This window comes from Parasteatoda tepidariorum, chromosome 1 (genome assembly GCF_982258835.1).
Source record: "Parasteatoda tepidariorum strain Cologne lab strain chromosome 1, Ptep-v5.0, whole genome shotgun sequence".
Lineage (NCBI taxonomy): Eukaryota > Metazoa > Arthropoda > Arachnida > Araneae > Theridiidae > Parasteatoda > Parasteatoda tepidariorum.
Genome location: NC_141755.1, coordinates 103,437,760 through 103,453,437, shown reverse-complemented (window position 1 = coordinate 103,453,437; position 15,678 = coordinate 103,437,760). Strand labels below are relative to the sequence as shown.

The following is a 15,678-nucleotide window of genomic DNA, read 5'->3' as shown; positions in this document are numbered from 1 at the left end:
ATTTTTTCTTTACTTTATATCTTAATTTTGCTTAACACTTCATTCTTCTTATTTTACTCTTTTACTTTATTTTTAGTACACTTATTCTCCACAGTAGAACACTTCCATAGCAAGAATGAACAAGGTTTACCTTAAGTTCAACAAATTTAAGTTTTTAAATTTTGAGATTTACCCATAAACTATTTTAACTGGATAATGCACCTTACTTGAGATATTGCAGTAAACATTTATTTACTTTTGCTACAAAGGATTCAGTTCCAGATGGTTTTATTTCCGTTATTAGAAAACACCGTTTTCTATCAGGACGTGATAGTTAACATTGTTCCCTATAATTCATTAAATAAATTTCAATCAATTTTTTTGCCAGTCTACGTCAAGATTTTGAACGCTTGCAGAAGATAAATTAATCATTTCCATTAATTCGTATCGCGGAAGAAAAGCGGTTTTTAACCTAATCAGAAGGTGTCAAACCGTTTTGATGAAAACGATTATTTTATTGTTAGAGTTTTTGACAAATATAATGTTTAGGCTAATTCTTGAATGCATTTTCATTTAAGGAACACACGAAGATTATTAAATCCTATGACTTACCTTAAAAAAAACTATGATTTCTCTTGGTTGGATTAATGTTTCCCAAACATTTTGAAAGCTGAAAAAAATACCACATTATTGATTAAAATTACATAAATATCTTTGCAACACGATAATAGGGGCCGTTCAAATATTACTTAAGGACATAAGGGGGATGAGGTTTTTGAATTTTCTTATATTTGTTGACAAGGGGCTGGCAGGATGCGAGCAATGCTTACGCAAGTCATTTCCTATAATAATTTCAAGTTGTTCTTTTTTTAAAAAAAAAAATTAAAATTTGGAAAAAACTGCGCTTGAAAAAATTTTAAATTAAATTTTGGAGAAAGAAAAAATTTGGTCAAAAATTTTTTTTATGTGTTTCAGAGTTCAAAATTTTTTTTTATGTGTTTCAGAGTTCAAAAATTTTAGCCATTTTTAGAAAAACAGCAAAGATTATTTAAAAAGATTCTTCTCAAAATTGTATAGAATGAATTAAAACACAGACGTTCTTTTTGACGACTTACATTATTTATTTAAATGAAATTCTAAAATTAGGTTACTTCAGGAAAAGTTAAATTTAGAGCAAAGAGGTGTGTTGTTACTTTCTTATGTAAGCAGAGGATGTGATTTGCTTATTCTTGATGAGAAAGGGAGACTAAAACGAAAAATAAAGGCTTTATTTGAACGACCTCATGTAAACATAAATATTTCCGTTTTAGGATGTCTAAAATATTTGTTGTTAATTATGAAGAAATTTATAAAGAAATCAAGCATTTTAATCATTAAATTTAGAAATGCATAATTACTTTTTAATTTTAATGAATAATCAAAATTAGAAATTTAGAACTAATTTCACTTCATTCGTAAATGAAGATAGTTAAATCTTAATTTTTAATAGCAGACTCAAAAATTTTAATCCTAGAAAAAATTGCAGTTAATACGTTTATATTGTATTAATTGTTCATCCAATATTATTAACTTTAGTAACGTTTTAACGGTTACTGGACGATTTTTATCTCAGCTACTTTTACTTATAAAAAGGGAGGTAAACATTTCAGAGAAGGATCTTTTTAAAATAATTAAAAAGTATTACATTAAAATATTTTACCTTATCTGCAGACCTGGTGATATATATATATATATATATATATATATATATATATATATATATATATATATATATATATATATATATATATATATATATATATATATATATATATATATATATATATATATATATATGCATTAAAACTTCTTTAAGCTTTGCTTTACATGTGGCGCTATCATTTTACGCCTTACATTATTTCATGCGTTACATTATATTATACTTTTTATTTAACACTTTACACTATATTTTCTACTATTATTAACTTTTCGTCTTTTACTCTACGCTTTACTTCTAAACTTGACCTTTATTTTTTAATTTAATTTTTTCTTTACTTAATATCTTAATTTTGCTTAACACTTCCTACTTCTTATTTTACTCTTTTACTTTATTTTTTAGTATACTTATTCTCTAATTTAATTTTTAATTTTCGCTTTAATTCATGATTTAACTAAACTTTTAATTTGGATCATATGCCATTTATAATCGAAAAGACTCAATAAGCCATCAACCAACACCTCCTAGAAGATGGAAGGCCTCAGCACGGATCAATTTAGTAGTCCGATCTAACGAAGTTAACTGCGCAGTAGATGAAAAATAAGAAAGATGTCATTACGTTTGGACTACTAAAGGATATTTATGGTAACTCGTGCTAAAGCCTGCTCTTATCTAGGAGGTGCTGCATCAACTCAGTGCTACAATGGTTAAATCTTAATGCCATAGAAGAGGCTACCATCTACTCAGATTCCCTCTCGTCGCTCCAAGCCCTGGCTGACCCGGAACCTACATCAAACCTCATCAAAGAAACATTGGAATCTTAACATAAAGTTAAATTGGGTTAAATACCATGTGGGTATCCAGGGCAACGAGGACGCAGATATGGTCGGCAAAAAGCGCCATTAGTTCGGCTACGGTAGATCTCCAATGTCTGGGGACCTCAAAACAAGCAAAAACCGAAATTAGAAGAATTATTCTTACAAAATGGGCAGGGGAGTGGAGGGTTAGCGAAAAAGGCAGGCAAACTTACAAATTTATAAAAACACCATCGGTTACTAGACTGCAGACAAACTTTTATTACAATCAATTTTTAACGGGGCACTGAGTGTTCGGTATGTATCAAAGAAACTTTTTTCAAAAAGACGATAAATGCTCCAATTGCAATGAAATCCAAACCATTAGTCACTTATTATATAAATGTACACGCTTCCGAACACTCCGAAAAGACTTCGATAGTATAACCGAGCAACAAATATTTGTAAGTAAAGGATGAAAGATGATCATTAATGAAGTAATTAAAACATCACTCAAAGACCTGCTGTCACTAAATAATCTTAATTAACCTCCACTCCACTCTGTATAAATTTTTATTATAAGGTTTTATATTTGTTTTTCAGTAGGTTTTACTGTATGGACCATCGCCCATTTCACGGTCTTATCTCATTAGTGTCTACTTAACTTATTTTACATTATATTTCACAATTTTTTACACGCTTTAACTAATACACTTTTTACCTAATTTGACATACATTTTAGAAACCCTTTTAACTATACTTTTTTATATCGTTAATTTATATTTTACACACTTCTGTATATTTTACCCACAACATTTTCTGCTTAATACTCAACTTTATTTTTTACGCTTAACTTTTTATTTTACTTTCTGCTTTAATGGCAAACGTAACTTAAAGGCGTTACTTTACACGTTACACGTTACTTTATACTTTAAATTACAGAATAATTTACTTTATACTATGTTTCACGTAGCTAACAATTTAACACATAAATTTACTCTGTGATTTATATTTTACACCTTTCTTTATACTTTTGCTTGACTTTACACGCATTAGCTTTATTGTTTACATTTTTTACATTACGCTTCATCTTATTAGCATTTTTTCTTTACTATATATTTACGCTTTCATTTAGTCTTCGCTTTCTACTTTTCTAGAATTTTTTTATGCTTAGTTTACTTAATATTTTGACTTTATACTTCATTATTCTGCTATATTATATTTACCAAACTACTTTCTACTATCTTTCACTTAATCATACTTTGCAGTATACTTCCAACTTGCAGCTTTATTCTGTGGTTAATAAAGTAATTTTTTTTCATTTCGCGCTTAATCCTTTTATAATTTTGTCTTCACTTCTTATTTTTTACTTTGCAAATTTCTTATTTTACTTTATATGTTACGTTACAATACTTTTCCTTTAATTTTACGCTTTACTTTGTAGTTCACGTTTTACTTTATTCTTTACATCACATACAACTTTCTTCTTTATTTTTATTAACTATACTTCATTCTTTACGACTATGTTTTACGCTTCGCTTTACATTATTCTATTTTTAATTTAAGCTTTACCTTATACATAATTTTATACGCTACGTTTTAGTTTTCTTCACACTTTACTTGATGTTACTGGATAATTTACTTTAATCTTTATTTTATACTCTACGTTAAATTTTTAAACCCTTCACTTAATACTTCAGGTTTTAAGTTATACCTTGTGTTTCACTTTGTGCTATACATTTTACTCTTCAATTTATATTTAATACTTTGCGTTACATTTTATGTTCTAAGCATTCTCCATATTTGCCTCTGTAGTTTATTCCTCGTGTATTGCTTCATCTTCCAATTTACATTACTATTTCGGCAAAATATTTCACTTTTTTTATTTAAATCTTTTAATGATTTTATGCGTTATTTTAAGCTTTGTCACATCTTTACTTCATACTTCAATTTACAGTATGACATACTTTACAAGATTTATTTTACAGTACTTTTAGTTTAAAAATTTTTTACTTTTCGCTAAATTTTGCATTTTATGATTCACAATCCGCTTTTACTTTATGTTCTATTTTATACTATGCTTTACTTTCAATTATATTTTATTTTACTGCCTCCTCTTCACAAATTCTTTTCAATATATTTTGCAATTTATTACATACTTTACGCATTATTATATACTTTGAGCTTTATTTTATGATTCGCATAATATATTCATTTGTAGATTTTTTCTTAATTTTATGCAAGGTTTACACACTTTTTATTCTATGTTTCGTTTATTTTATGATTTTCTTGGTCAATGTGATTTTATTATATTTTATGTGATAATTTGACCGTATACTTCTATCATTCTTTATTTTTTTTTCTGCTTTAATTTACACACACATATTATTTGATATTTTATTCTCTACCTTTCTTTATATGTTACTTTAACTCATTTTTCTTGTGCATTCGCTTTACTTCTTTGCTTTGTGCGTTATGAGTTACTCTGTCTCTCTTAGCACGTTACTTTTCGTGACATTTTATTTTTCTTATGACTTATTTTCACTTTTACTTATTATATTTTATTTTGCGTAATTCTTTTCTATGCGTTATATTTTAAGAGTTAATTTTTTTTGTTCATTAGATCTATTTATTGGTAAATTTTCCCTACTTATTTTTCATAATTTACACGATCACTTTATTTTGACTTAGTTTTACTTTACTTGCGCTGAAGTTTTCATTCTTTCCGGCAAACTTCCTTTAGAAAAAACGCGGGTACTTTTCTAATTAGCTACTTTTATGTGTCACTTTTCATGTTTTACTTTTACGCGTTGTTATATTTTACTCCTTACTTTTCTTACTAACTTGCCTTTGAGAATTTACCTATCTCCCATGTTAATATTCTCTTTACAGTTTTTTCCATTATTTTCGTCAAAACTTCCTTTAATTTTTTTTTATGCATTACTTTTGGGTGCATATTTTTAGAAGTTACTTTAAACCAATTTTTGCATCATTTTTACTCTTTGCTTCTCCTTATACTCAATTCACATATATTTTACTTTCTTTTAAATGCTAATTTTTGTTCTTATGCATTACATTTTGTTTCCTTATGCGTTACTTTACTTATGTATTAATTTCACGAGCGAATTTTTGCACATGTTACTTTTACGCGTAGTTATATTTCACGCGTTACTTTTCTTATGCGTTTTATTTAAGTGGCACACGAGTTCCACGTTGTTGTAAATTAAGAGTGACTTTCCATTATGCGTTGCTTTTTTGCTTTTCCTTTCTTACATTTACGAACTTACTTTTATTATGCAGCAATTTCACGCGTTTATTTTGCTTACGTGTTACTTTTTCTTATACTTGTTTCTTTAATGCATTAGTTCTATGTATGAGTTACACTTGCACGTTTTTATATCGCTTAACTTTTTTATGTGTTACTCCTTACTTATTATTTTTCAGAGTTTCTATGCGTTACTCCTTGCTTATTATTCCTCACGCATTATTTTTCTGCGATTTAAATAGCACAATTATTACTTTATATTTTATGATAACCTTTGTTGTGGATTTTTTTCTTTTGCATTACTTTTTCACGCTTTGCTTTAACAAGCCTTTCTTTCGTTTCTTCTTCGTTACTTTTACTATGCTTTATTTTAAATAATTTTAATTATATGTTTTACGTCGGTTTTTTTAATGCCTTTACTTATCGCAAGCGTTATTTCTCATTTTACTTTTCGCAAGCGTTATTTTAACTTTCAGACGTAAGCAGGTTGTACACTATTTTTACGCGTTATTATATTTCATGGGTTACATTTCTTTTTCTCATTCTTCTTTCTTATACATAACTTTTATGCACTTACTTTTCGTATGTGTTATTTTTACGTGCAATTATATTTTACGTTTTTACTTTATTCGCGCTATATTTGCATTTCTTTATACGTTACATTTAAGCATTTACTTTGAAATGTGTTACTTTTACTTTACGATTTAAATTTATGCGTTTTTATATTTTATGCGTAATATTTCTTTCTAATCAGATTTTTACAATTATTTTTGCAATACCTTTAAATGATAACTTTTATTATGAATTACAAATATTCTAGGACGTTTCTTTTATGCTTACATACTTTTTATTTTATATGCTTTTCCTGATGTATTAGTTTAACGAGTTTATTTTTCTTGCGTATCACTTTTACTTTTTCGCATTAATATATATTTTACGCTTTATAATCTTTTATGCTTTGATTTTCTTTCGCGCGTTACTTTCAGGCGTTTCATTCGTTTTTACGCTTTTTCCGTTTGCTTAAAATACGCACTACTATACTTTATATTTGACACTTTACTATTCTTATGCCTGATTTTTATGTGATGATTTTTACGCCTTAACTTTTATTATGCAGTTACTTTACGCATTTAATTCGTTTATGGGTTATTTGTTGCTTTTGCGCATAATTTCTATGAATACCTTACTTTTTTTCGTTATTATATATTACGATTTGCTTTTTTTCACGCATTGCTTTTACATGCTATCATATATTCATACCCTCCAACTTATGAGGATTTTGAAAATAATTCTTTCTAGTGGTAGCGAACCAAAGTAGAAATTTTTAAAGCAAATGGATCTCTTACAAAACTTTTATCAGAACTTAAGAATCTAGCCATATGGCCTGCACTTTTTAAGTAATAGTGGACAAGTTACGCAAAAATTAATTTTTTTTTAAATATTAAGACATTAATTTTGCTACCGTCTGAAAAGAAGATTTCTGAAACTACGGAAATTCCGTAGCAGTTGGAGGGTATGTATATTAAGCGTTATTTTTCTTCATTCTCTATTTTTCTTACTGGCAACTTGAACGTGTTCAGGATTTTTATGCCTATTACTCGACACATTTCTTTATTCGTTACTTCTAAGCGAATACTTTTCTTAATACGTTACTTTTAAGCATCTACTTTTATTATGCGCATATTTTATGCTATATTTCTTAAGCATTTTATTTTTCTTATCAATTACTTTGTCTTCTTAATTTTACGCTTATGAAATTTTACGAGTCAGTTCTACTTATTGGTTACTTCTACTCGTTAATATATTTTATGCGTTAGATTTCTTTATGATTAACTTCTCTTATTCTTTTATGCAATCACTTTTTATGCGTTACTTTAACTCATTTACTTTTTTATACGCTACTTTATCGTTAACTTTTCTTTTACACATTTACATTTCTTACGAGTTTCAACTACTTTCACGCGTTATATCTTATGCGTTTACTTTATACATACGCTAGTTCTACTTTTCCGCGTTACTTTAAAATTTTTTTTCTTTATACTTTACATGTATGAGTTTTTTTTCTTAAATTATACAACGTATTTTTTATGTTTTACTTTTTCTTTACGCCTGAATTTTATTTACTTTTGCGATTTATGAAGGTAGCTTTTCGTTATGCCTTACATTTATTTTTACGTGTTGCTCTGCGCCTCTACTTTAGGCTTTTCTATATTTAACGCGTTTTCTTTTCTTATGTGTTACTTCACCATTTAAGCGTTACTTTTCTTTATGCTTAAAGACTCGTTACTATTTTATATTTGTTTTACACGTTTTCATTTTTATGCAATAATTTTACTTTCTCACATTATTTTACTTTATGCTTTAGTTTACACAGGTAATTTTTTTTATTACATTTTTACACATCATTACACTTTTTAGTGTTACGTACTTATCGTACATACTTTAGTAGTTTTATTACATACTCTGCTTTCCAAGTTACCATCTTTTACGCGTTGTTTTTCATATCATGTAGTTTTACTTTCCAAATGCGTTATTTTATATTTTGCGCTTTAGTTTTCTTTATACTATATTTAGTTTTGTTTGAGATATGTTTAGTTTTCTATACACAATATTTTATTTACATACAATATTTTATTTACTTCAAATGACATTAAAATATCCTTTTTTACACACATTTAATTTAGGCTTTTCTCTTAACTTTACTTTAATCTTAATATCATTCATTTTTATATACTTTAAGTAGAGCTTAACTTGTTATTTAACCATATCCTCTACAATTTTTTCTTATTTTAGACTTTAATTCATTTTTTACCTTATTTTATACATATTTCACTTTTCTGGAAACGCATTTTGCTATACTCTACTTTAGATTTTACGCTTTACTATAACTTTACACTATACTTTATATTTTCTCTCTACACTTTTATATTTTAATTTTTATAATTATATATTTTAAACTTTGTTCAAAATTTTCCGCTTTATTTTAATTTTATGCTTTTTGCTTTAGTTACTTTTTTTTTACCTTTCACTTTACTTTGTTTAACTTTAACTACTTATTTTCTTTACTTTTTACTTTATATTTAATGTTTTTTTAAAGCTTAGTTTAAAGCCACGTTTCATTTTACCTTAAACAATAATCAGCTTTTTAATTAACACAATATTAAATTATTTTTCTTTAAGCTTGTCTTCATATTAAACACTTTTCTTTCTGTTATTATTTATACTTTATTTAAATATAACGTTCTGCTACATTTATATTAACTGATTTTTATTCATTACACTTTTGTCAGTACACATTTTTTTTACTGTACGTTTTACGCTTTACTTTATATTTGACACTGTAATTTACTTTACCTTCTAACTTTTTGCTTTACCTTTTTTTTTCATTTTGTATTTTACTCTTTACTTACCACTTTAGATTTTAAGCGTTAATTAGCTTAATTCACTTCACATTCACTTTATAATTTAATTTAAACTACAAATTATTTTCTACTATATTCTTCTTTATTATCTACTTTATAGGTTTACTTTACAATACTTTCGACTTTACACGCATTTTGTTTCAAATTTGACTATAATTTTTACTTTAGCAATTAGTTTACTTTAGTTATTACTTTACTTTGGAAAAGTATTTCGACGTGCACTTTACTTTTTCTTTTTACTATATTACTGTACATTAAGCTCCACTCTTTTTTTGCTGCAAAACTTCTTTACGCTTTACTTTACATGCGACGCTAACATTTTACTTTTTATTTAACACTTTACATTATATTTTCTACTATTCTTTACTCTTTAAACTTTTATACTTTACGCTTGACTTTATTTTTTAATTTAATTTTTTCTTTACTTTATATCTTTCTCTTAGCGTAACACTAATATTTATGCTTAGTTTACTTTACGCTTTTACTTTAACTGATACTTAACTTTGTACCATACTTATTCTCTAATATAATTCTAATTTTTGTTTTACGCTTTTTTTTTTACTTTTCAAATTTCTTAATTAAATATTTCACTTTTTATTTTATATATTTTGCGCTTTACACAACATATAGGTTTTTTTTTTAAATTTTACACTTTGCTTAACTTTATATTCAATGCATTACTCTACAAAATTTTAATTTTTCTAAATTTTATTTTATGCTTAACTACACCTTTAATTTGGATAATACCCCCTTTTATTATCAGAACGATTTAATGAAACATTTATATCTTTAATTCGTTAATTGAATTTTTTTAAGTAAAAAAAGAAGTTATGACAAAGCAAAATCGACATAACTGTTTATGAACAAAAACATTATTGAGTTTATTTTACAATATATAATTTTATTTTTACCGTATTTTAGGACCTTAGCAGAATAAACAAGGATTACCTGTAGTTCAGCAAATTTAAGTTTTAAATTAATCGTTTCAATTTATTATGTATCGAGAATTTTCACCCCTTATAAAAACCTTTTGTTAAAGGAAGAGTTTGTTTTACCCTAATTAGAAAGTGTCGAACAGTTATGAACGAAAACGATTATTTTATTGCTTGAGCTTTCGACAAATATAATATTTACACTAATTCTTGAATGTATTTTCATTTTCGCTTTTTATTTTATATATTTTGCGCTTTTATATAAATTCTTAATTCGCGTAATTTATATAAATGCTGATTAACATGAATAGGGTGATTATTAAATCCTTTGAGTGTTTATATGACTTACCTTTAAAAAACTATGACGCCTCTTGGTTGGATTTATGTTTCATAAAGATTTCGAAAGCTGAAAAAAATACCACATATTGATTAAAATTAAATAAATATTTTTGCAACACGATAAACATTACTCAAACCGTTCAAACATTACTTAAGGTCATAGCGGGGATGAGATTTTTTAATTTGCTTATAATTGTTGGCGAATGGGCAGGCAGGATGGAAGCAATACTTACGTATGTCATTTGAGTAACATAATAATTTCAAGTTGATTTTTTAAAAGAAAAAAATTATAATTGGGAGAAAATTACACTTGAAACAATTTCAAAAAAAATTTTGGAGAAGGGAAAATTTTGGACAAAAATTGTTTTTATGTGTTTCAGATTTTACGAAGTTTAGCCATTTGAAAAAAAAAAAATATTCTTTTAAAATGCTCTTTTCAATATTTTAAAAAAATAATTGAAATATCTACTATTTTTTGATTTACTATACTTTTTATCTACTATTATTTAATTAAATGAAATTCTAAAATTAAATTACTTCGAGAAAAGTTTAAAAGTAGAACTAGTTAGTGCGTTGTTACTTTCTTACGTAAGCAGACGATGCGGTTTGCTTATTCTTGCTGACAAGGAGAGAGAGGAAGACTAAAACTGAAAAACAGGCTTTATTTGAACGATTCCATATCAATAGAAATGTTTCCGTTTCAGGAGTTTAAAGTTATTTGTAAAGATGTTGGATGTTTAAAATATTTGTTGTTTATTATGAAGAGATTTATAAAGAAATCAAGCATGTTAATCATTACAATTAGAAATGCATAATTTTGAATTTTAAGGAACAATCAAAATTAGAAATTTATAATTGTTTTCTTTTCATTCGTAAATGAAGAGAGTTAAATCTGAATGTTAAATAGCAGACTCAGAAATTTTAATACCAGAAAAGATTGCAGTTAAGAAGTTTATATTGTATTAATTGCTTATCCAATATTATTAACTTAAGAAATGTTTGAATGGTGTCTGCACGATTTTCATCCCAGCTACTTTTATCTATAATAAGGGAGCCAAACATTTTAGAAAAGGTTCTATTTAAAAGTATCAAATTAAAATATTTTACCACATTTGCTGCCTTGGTTCAGTGGTGAATACACTGAATATTTTAATATTGCAATCATATAATTAATATTTTCAGCTGTTAAATATTTTTCGAAACCACGTTGCTTTGAAAAAAAATTTAAAAAAAAGTTCCACGTTTTAACAGCTTTATTTTAAAAATACTAAACTAAAATTTATTGCTCACTTTCCCAATATAAAATCCAGCGAATATAGTATTTATCTTTAAAACCGAATTTTTTTTTTCCTCTTCTTTTGAAGGGCTATCTTTTCAACACTCAACATTAAATGTTGATAATATTTGCACTTAGCATGCATATATATATTGTTTCTAAGTGCAAATATTATCAACATTTAATTTTTAACATAAAGTGTTGAAAAGTGCAGTTATCGAAAAAATGAGAAGAAACAAATATATTTTACTTACAGCAAAATCTTCAAACCTCAGAAATTTTTTGAATTTTATAAATCCGCTTCCAAATAAGTCCGGCAGTTCTACATCAATTAACCGTGACTGAATCATCCAAACGGATCCTTATCTATCCTAGTGCTATGCAAAATTATCCTAAAAAACGAAAACATGTTGTATTAAAAAAATGGCATAGTTTGTTAAATATCATTAATTTCGCAAAAGATAGAAAGCAGTCTTAGAAAATTTAAATGTTTCAAAATTAAAATAAAATGTAAGAAGCATTCAAAAACAAACGATAGGAAGAAAATGAACAGGAACACATAATAGTAAAAACGGTTTTAATAAATTAAACACTGTAAAACAAGTTCAATAGGAAAATACCACCATTAAAAAAAAGAAGACATGAACTTTTAAGCATCTACTTTTTTTCTGCGTAAGTAAGTTTTACGCATTACTTATATAAGTGTTTCTTTTACCCGCTTAGTGCGTTACTTTTTTTAAGTCGTTACTTTTATGCACTATTTTTATACGTGGGACAACTTATGTTACGTGTCAAAGAATTTACTTTTTATAATTTTACTTTTTTTCTCGTAATAATACGGTTCTTTTATGCGTTTACTTTCATGCATCTATTTTGCGGTTTATTTTTATTGATGTGATAATTTACATACATTTTACTTTATATTGATTTATCCGCAGCGCTTACGCATTTAATCTTTTATGCGTAACTTTAAATCCATAATAAATTTATTGCGATATTTTATGTATTACTTTTATATAATGCATTACATGGACTTTACTTATGTGTTACTTTTTCTCGTTTGTTTTTCTTGTGCTTCACTTTTAATCGTTATATGCATTGCATTTTTGTATTACTTTTATTTATACGCGGCTTTTATAGTTTGCTTTCATGTGTTGTGTTACACTATACTTTACGCTTTCTTTCACTTTAATGCGTTTATTTTATATAAGCGTTATTTTTCTTATGTGTTTCTTTTACACGTTATATTGTAATAGAAATTTTTTTTGACTCGTAACATTTACCGAATATACGCGTATTTTAACGCTTGATTTTAGACGCTATATTTTATGCGGTACTGTTCTTCAAGCGTTTTATCTACGTGTAATACTTATTAGTGACTTATGTGTTATAAGAAATATTTATGTTTAACGAGTTACTTTTCTTTGTGCATTGATTTCGCTACGGGTTTCTTTTACTTTTGATCTACTTTCTTCATTTATACTTTAAATTACAGTATAATTTAATTTATACTTTGTTTCACTCTGCTTACAATTTAACACATATATAAATTTACGCTGTACTTCATATTCTTCTTTCTTTATACTTTTGCTTGACTTTACATTCTACTATACGCTTTAGTTCTTGTTTATACTTTTTACGTTACGTTTCACCTTATTCGCTTTTTTTTCTTTACTGTACATTTACGCTTTAATTTATGCTTCCCATTCGACTTTTCTTCAAACTTTTTTTTGCGCTTAGTTTACTTGACGCTTTGACTTTATACTTCATTATTCTGCTATATTATATTGACCAAACTACTTTTTATTATCTTTTACATTTGATCATAATTTGGACTATACTTGCGACTTTAAGCTTTATTCTGTGCTTAATAAAGCAATTTTTTTGCTTGGCACTTAATCCTTTTTTGCTTTAGGCTTCACTTCTTATTTTACACTTAGCTTTATTTTTTACTTCTCAAACTTCTTATTTTACAATTTACTTTATATGTGACGTTACAATCCTTTACTTTATCGTTCAAGTTTTACATTATTATATTTGGCACCTTTAATTCTGTTTTACGTTATAATTTTTATTTTGCAATACTTTTCATTCATTCGTTCGCCTTTTATACGTTTCTTCGGACGTTCACTTTTCTTATACGCTTTACTTTCCCTCATGCTTAAAATAAACTCTTTATACTATACTTTACACTTAACTGTTCTTTTGCTTCACTTTACTTATACGTTGCATTTACTCGATCAATTTTCTTTTACATTTTTGCTTCGCGAAATATTTTATTTTACGCGTCACGTTTGCACGATTTTTATACGTTATATTAAATTACACGTAACATTTTTTTATGCGTTACATTTTCGCATTTACTTTTCTTATTCACTAGTTACGCTTTTACCTTTATAATTCGGTTGTTTTACTTATTTTTTTTTTAGGCTTTCTTATTATCAATCTTACCTTTCTTTTTTCTTGATTTATTTATCCATTATATTTTATGTGTTAGTTTTCTTTCAATTTTACACGATTGCTTTTTAATGTGTTATTTTAATTTTCTTGTAGAGTAGTTTTGATTCGTTCAGCGAAACCTTCTTAGATTTTCTTAAAGCGCTTTTTTTTTGTGCATTACAGTTTCATGCATATTTTTACGCATTATATTTAGGCGGCAATGAATTTTTTCACCACTTTAAAGCTTTACTATTCCGTATGCTTCAGTTTACCCACATTTTATTTTATACCCTACTTTTATTTATGCGTTACTTTTTATATTTATGATTATATTTGTCTTTTGGTTATGTATTAATTTTATGCGTTAATTTTCGCACGCGTTACACTTTCATATTGTTATATTTTTAGCGTTGCTTTTCTTTCTTTGTGCGTTTTATTTTTTATGCGTTGCTTTTGCTTTAAGAATTTCTTAAGCATGTTACTTTAAGTATTATGCTTGCTTTTATCTATACTTTACATTTATGCACTTACTTTATTTTCTTGCATTTTTCTTATGTGTAAAGTTTACGTTTTAGTTTATTTATATTTCATGTGATACTTTAACGTTTACTTTTATCATGCTTTATTTATTTTCTGCTTTAATTTTCACACACATATTATTTTATTCTCTACTTTTGTGTGTAATGCTTTATGTGTTTCGTTAACACATTTGCTTTTCTTGCAAATTACTTTCAATTTTTTTTTTTTTTTTTTTTTTTTGCGTTTAGTGTTTAGAGAGATACTATGCTTTACATGTTACTATCTTTATGCGTTACTTTTCGTCCCGTGTAATTTTACTTTTCCTACGAGTTATTTTAACTTCTACACATATTTTATTTCGCGCACGGAATATTTTATTAATTTTTTGTGTGTTATAAACTGTAACATTATAGCTGTATTTAGGCGTTAATTTTTCTTTATTCTTTACAGTACACGGGATCACTTTTTTATATATACTTATTTTTAATTTTCTTGTGCTGCAGTTTTCATTCTTTTCGGCAAACTTAATTTAGTAAAACTTTTCTAATTCGCTACTTTTATGTGTCACTTTTCTTATGATTATCTTTACACGTTATTATATTTCACTCGTTACTTCTCTTACTGAGTTACGTTTGAGAGTTTTCTTTTCTTATTCAAATTATTTCCGCCAAACCTTATGCATTACATTTTCGACAAATATTTACCTTACGCATTACTTTTTCGTGTATATTTTTAAGCTTTACTTTTACGCAATTTTGATCCTTTATACGCTTTACTTCTCTTCATGCTCAATTTACCCATATTTCACTTTCTATTTCAATTTTCTTCGTGAGTTAATTTTTATTCTTATGCATTACATTTATTTCCTTATGCATTAATTTCGCGAGTTAATTTTTGCACACGTTACTCTTATTCGCATTTATATTTCACGCGTTACTTTTCTTATGCATTTTTTTTTTTTTTTTTGCGTTGCTACGAGTTCCTTTTACACGATGTTGTAAATTAAGAGTTACTTCT

General features: G+C 26.5%; 1 long non-coding RNA gene across 1 annotated transcript in view; it reads right to left on the bottom strand.

Annotated features, from left to right (window-relative positions):
• Positions 1–15,678, bottom strand: part of LOC147816660 (uncharacterized) — a 59,947-nt gene that overhangs the window by 25,787 nt on the left and 18,482 nt on the right. The window contains exons 5-7 of the long non-coding RNA XR_015435786.1: positions 11,958–12,095; positions 10,438–10,494; positions 592–649 (exon numbers count right to left, since the gene is read on the bottom strand). This is a non-coding gene — a long non-coding RNA (uncharacterized LOC147816660). The remainder of the gene's footprint in view (positions 1–591; positions 650–10,437; positions 10,495–11,957; positions 12,096–15,678) is intronic.